Consider the following 6,000-nt stretch of genomic DNA (forward strand, 5'->3'; position numbering starts at 1 on the left):
TGAAGGACAGGGATAATCAGGCAACCCTGAGGGGGTTAGCAGTTAGGAGGGGTCTGGACTTGTCCGCTCCACATAATAGACATTGTTTACCACTCAGGCCCAGACAATTAGGGCAGACAAGGGCACCTCCAAATGCCTCCATGTTCATTAAAATAGTGTGTTCAGTAACAGAACAATACAAGTTAGTTCAAGGTTTCAGGCTCAAATTTAAAATTAAAACATAAAATATTTGTGTGTGTTTGAGAGAGAAAGAGGAAGAGGGAGGGAGAGATGAAAAAGAGAGGGAGTGAAAGAGTCCAGTTCCCTGAATTAGTTTCAAATAGAAAGGTGACTAATACCATTTAAGGTGACAATACAGAATTACACAGCAGTGTGTCTACAGATAAAGATCTGATCTGTGGTCAGGGTGTGGTTTTCCTGGGCTATTTAAGGATGTAAAACCTAGGTCATTTATAGTAGAAATTAACATACACAGGACAAGATTGAAGCCTTTGTTGAGGTTGGACTTTAGAGAGCACTGCTAGTGGAGTACGAGAGAGATTTACAGGTTCTGAGGGGCCTTGAGGGGTTTGAGACTGAAAAGAGAGGGACTATTTTCAGTCAAAGGCCACTTCTGAATCAGTGATAGTTTCCTAGAGTGAGAGAAAGAGAATGAAAGTATAGAAAACCACCGTTCAACTGCTTCAAACCCCAAAATAATGTTATTTAAAAAGGCATATTATTTCCTATGTCATGTTAAACTCGTCAAGAGTTAAAAGCTTGGGTTGGTAGGCCTATAACAAACCCACATTTGAGGACTATCCGATAGGAAAGACCTGGCTCTGGGTTTAAATGATCTGGTTAAACAGAGAAACCCCGCTTTGGTGTAAAAACTGTAGGACAGACTTTGTTTACCATGTGTTTACCATTCACAGTGATTTACTACAGACAGAGAAGGGCCTGGAAACTAAGTCCCCTCAATTACTGTGCATACCCCACCCTTCCTATTCCTATATTCAAAATGATCCCGATTAAGGTCCCCCTTCATCTATTCACCTGAAGACAATAAAACAGCCCCCGTACGTTTTAAAAACCGCGAACGAGGGGAAAAAAATTCCGACAATTTAAGACTTAACATTTAAGAAACTTAGCGCTAACTTTTCTTTAAAAAAAATAACACAGCGGCTAATTTAAAAGCCAAGTGTGATTTAAGGTACACTCAGAAAGCCACTTCAACTCAATCTGAACATAACGAGGTTAAAAAAAACACTATCCCCAAGTTAGGAATATCTCTCCTCATTCCCAGTATTTCCTTTCCACCTTAAGTGGTGCAGTGCCTTAAATGTAAAGGCTGCGCCATTTAAGGTGGACCGAGGAATTAGGGAAAGACGCTCCCGAAGTTGTTTGTGGTCGTTCTTTCCAGCTTACAAACAAATTCATCGCGGTGCATAATGAAGTATTAAATACATTTCCAGTTAACCCGAGACAAGTGAGAAAAGCGGTATAAAACAGAGCAAACCTACCGAAAAGTGAGCAAAACCAAACTTAGGCGAAGCTCTTCCAAAATGGAGAACGGGAGGGGGGTGGCAAAAATTCCGTTGAAACTTTTTCCTCTTCTCCTCGCACTCCCTCCCCAGGAAAGCCTGCGAAAATAGCACTTTCTGAAACCGAAGGATGCCTACAAGCACCGAGACGAGCGACTTAAAAGTTAGCTGTGATCCGTGGAGAGTTTTATCAGTGAGGCTGCTGTTTTTCGCTGTGTTTTTCTCAGTTTCCCCGCCGTTGTGAGAGAGTTAGCAGAGGGAGGGCGTAGCGGTTCCTGGAATGGCGGCTGTGACGCAGCGGGCTGATTCCGTGAAGCACTGTGCGTGAGTGAGTGCGCCTCCAGGTGAACTCCAGGGTGTGGCTCCAGGTTTAAACTCGGGCAAATCCCAAATCACTCCATAACCCCTACGTAGTTCATAACCCCGACCCTGAAACCATGGCTTCCACACCACAAAACCACACTAAATATTTCGCAGAATGTAATTATTATATAAACATCTCAGAATATAAACGTATGGCCCTCATTTTTGTTGTAGAGGCCGTTATTTCTAGACCTACTTAGTGCCCTACATAGGGAGCAAGGAGCCACTTGAGACTTGTCCTCACATTTCGCAAGAGTTTCGATTTTACAGCTGTATTTGGGATTCAGAACTTATTTGGGAGACCGTTTCCGCCATTTGAAAAAAAGGAAACAGCCGTTAAATAGGTCTAAGTCGTAGTTATGGACAACTGGGCCAAAAAAACATCTCAGTGCTAAGATAATCTTAACAGGGAAATAGTGTGTGTTAAGTGTAACGCTCACTCTACCAACTAAGAATCATCTTTGTTCTGAAAACGTACTGACGAGATACTGATATTATTGAGACTGTAACTCTTAATTATGAAAGGCTAATTCATATCAATCTCTGGTTCCTACCAGTATCACAGTAGAGAGTCTACATCAAAACATTTCCAATCAAACCATTCTGTGACAGTTTACATCTCAGTCACTGAATTATCTTTGTGTTTTAGCACCACATTATTTTAGAGTTTCTGTCCCAGCACTGAGTTTAGCTTCAATAAAGTTCAATAAAACAGTTATTCTTAGAAGAAGGAAACTATAAATATTTTAGTGAATAGCAGAAGGTGCTGGAGAAGGGTGGGGGGAAACAGACCCCTGGTTAATAATATAATAAGGGCGTCTGGTCAAAGGCTGACACAGAGGGGTAGTAGTGGCCTAAAATCTGGCGAAGCAGGCTTGGGACTGAAAGGCCTTAGGTCCAAGGCCCTGGACCAGCAGGATAAGCAGGAGGTGGAGGCCTGCTCCTCCCTCAACATTCATGGCTGAAGAGCCCTAGAGCAAGGTTCCTAACCCCCAACTGCTCCCCAATGGTGGGAAAATTGATTTAACACTATTTGTGAGGGCAGCATTAGCCTAAAGTTTAGAGAAATGTGTTGGGGACAGAACGGTCATCGGTTCAGCCTTCTCAGCCAACAGTAAAAATGGCGGGAAGAGGGAAAGAAAGATTGGTGCTGTCCCCTCCCTCAGTTTTAATAGCTGAGATGAACTTAGGCAAGGAACCAAACCCCCAAATGATCCCCACTGCTTCTAGAGTGTGTGCTCACTGCCACGTGTGTGTGTGTTTTTATTAAACCAAGGGGTTAACGCCATTATATTCCTTGTTAAAGGCACCATTTTGGATATTTGAGGCTTCCTACAAGCAGCAGTGATATTAAAAACTGCTTGACTGGTGGAGATGAATGGAAAACAAAATGGCCGTGTTTGAGTTACAGGCATGGGGGACGTCTGGTTACTATCACCACCACACAATAGGAATCAGAGTCTGTGAGCTCCTCTACAGTGAGCCCCTCTGAATGATTTTGTTTACATCTCAAACAATCAGTGATGCGGAAACTGAGAGAGGGATTTAAAGACCCATCCACTGCAAGGCCACAGAAACTCTCTGGCAGTTTGATTTATCGCCCTTAACCCTGGATTTAGGCCACGCCTGTGTCTGATTTCACGGGTTATCACAGTTATGAAAGTCGTGGTTTGTAAATAAACTCAATTAAAAAGTTTGTAACAATGTTCCTCTTGTCTGATTTCGAGCTGTTTCCCTTCCGCTAGAACCCTTTCAGCAGTTAAGCCTCCCTCCTGAGATGGGTTTCGGCCAGAGCGTTACTTTCTCTGTTATTTAAATCCACCTTAAGTGTCATGTTCATTTGCATAAAGCTCAGCAGACAGTCTCCCCCGCCGCTGGGCTCAGATTCAGACGCTCACTCTGCTGAACTGCACTTGGCCTTGGATGCCACTGCTCTTCTCCTTCTTTTTAATTAAGGTTAGATTTCATGCAATCCTAAGCTATCTATCACATTAATCCCACATTCCATCAGCTCCAGACTAGAAAGTGTGCACCGCTCCAACTCTGGAACGTTCAGTCACACGGAGACGAGGAGGAAAGCAATAAATATAACCTACTTTAGTTCAGCTCAAATTGAACTGTATCCTCCACCGTCATCAGAAACACAGTAAAGTACAGAAAACTTCACTTCTACTCAGTGGAGCCCAGTCTAACCACACTCTGGCCTTTATTCGTACAAGTATTAACCTTTAGACACAGTTTAACCTGGAAATGTACATGCCCTTATAATCTGATCACATTTATCTGATAATTCAAGTGGTCGTGTAAACAGTGTAATCTGATTTCTTAGATCAGATTAAGACCTAGAGATCCTGTAGAGAAGTCCAGTACAGAGAGTTTCTGACCTTTCTTAGTGCATGTCTATACCCTTACCCTGATCGTTTCTGTTTCATTTCAGTGAATGGGTGTCCAGCTGCCACAGGTCCCTGTCTGTAATGGAGGGACACGTATGTTGCGTCCAAGAACAGGTGCTTGTTTAAAAAAAAAAAAGTAGTGGCAGGAAGTCTACGTCACATTTCTGTGAGATTATTGACTGGTTGCATAATAGAGATCAGAGTACTGTCTGATTCGTGTAAACATGGAATTTCCTCTTTATCTGATTACCCACACGCATATAAATGATATTATCAGATTACTAGCATAATCAGATTTCCTGCAGTTACCGAGATATTGTGTGTAAACACACTCACTGATACTGCATGGGGGTACTGTGTTTGATCCTCATGAGCTCAGATCTGTGTGGGGTTTGGTGTGTTCTCCCTGTGTCTGCGTAGGTTTCCTCCCACAGTCCATAAACATGTGTTGATAGTTTGACTGGCTATGAGACACTGCCCACTGCTTACCTGAGCAGGGGATTGAACCCCAGAGAGAGAGAGAGAGAGAGAGAGAGAGAGAGAGAGAGAGAGAGAGAGAGAGACAGAGAGAGAGAGGTTGTGTTTGAGTTGAGCTAACAGAACAAAAATCTCTTATGAGACCGAAGAGTAAATGTTGTACTGTTGATTCATCTCTATGACACGAGGGACACAAAAAACTCCACTCCCTGTGTCCACCCTCATCCCTCTCCCACACTGTGCTGAGTTCTGGTGACTTGGTTGGTTTCTCGCGTGTCTTTGTTTACTGTTGCTGCTAAACCAGGATCAGCACTGCTGAAACTGCACTGTGTATTCCTTGGAGGAGGGTAAGCTACCACCCACTTCCCCTTGATTTTAAGAAAGTGCTGCAAAGTGAATTACACTTTACAACTGTAGGGGGAGCCCAGGAGCAAAAATACCAAATTTCCCTTAAAGTGAGTAATGAAATACTGGTATATTGCCAGTCAAATGTTTGGACACGCCCACTCAGGGAAGGTTTCCTTTGTTTTGGGCCATTTTCCACATACTGTGAATGTACAGCACCAGTCAGAAGTTTGGACACACCTTCTCGTTCAATGGTTTTCTTTGTTTTTTTATAATTTTCTACATTGTAAATGAATACAGAAGACATTAAAACTATGAAGGAACACATATGGAGGTCATCACATGGATGAACAGCTGTGGCCTGGTCAGGAGTTAATTTGTAGAACCGCTCGCCTTCTTAATGTGTTTGAGACCTTAACTGGGGTTGTGCAGAGGTAGGGGCTGGTACACAGTGATATACAGTGATAGCCCTGTTCCACCAATGACAAATGAGAAGATTTTGACTGGTACTGTATAATGGGTGTATATTGGGTCCACCCCCTATATATCCTCCACTTCTCATCTCTCTTCCACTGACTGCTTTCACCTGCTGAGTGACAGGGTCCTGCTTCGGTGCCCTCAGTAAAACTGCTCAGAGCTCCTCCCCAACCTTCTCAGATTTCACCTCCTAAAATCAATCCATTTCCACAGAACCAGCCCACTACCTTCATTCCATACACTCATCACCTGTTATCTCAGTGCTGTAATATTCAGAGTTCAATATTCCTGACGAGCTGGGTCAGATGAAGGGGGTAGAAAGGTCTCACAAATGTGCAGAGAAATGATTCTCACGACTAAGACTGGCCACCACAGTTTAGCTGTGACCCACCGTGCCTTAGAATGATAAAGTATGCTCCACT

At 43.2% G+C, this 6,000-nt stretch overlaps 1 protein-coding gene across 1 annotated transcript in view; it reads right to left on the reverse strand.

Moving 5' to 3' along the window:
* ctnna1 (catenin (cadherin-associated protein), alpha 1) overlaps positions 1-1,852 on the reverse strand; it is a 124,514-nt gene extending 122,662 nt beyond the window's left edge. Inside the window, exon 1 of the mRNA XM_066667815.1 lies at positions 1,503-1,852. The gene's annotated coding sequence lies outside the window, so the exon portion shown is untranslated. The remainder of the gene's footprint in view (positions 1-1,502) is intronic.
* Positions 1,853-6,000: the final 4,148 nt, after the last annotated feature.

Source organism: Hoplias malabaricus, chromosome 4, assembly GCF_029633855.1.
Source record: "Hoplias malabaricus isolate fHopMal1 chromosome 4, fHopMal1.hap1, whole genome shotgun sequence".
NCBI classification, from domain to species: domain Eukaryota; kingdom Metazoa; phylum Chordata; class Actinopteri; order Characiformes; family Erythrinidae; genus Hoplias; species Hoplias malabaricus.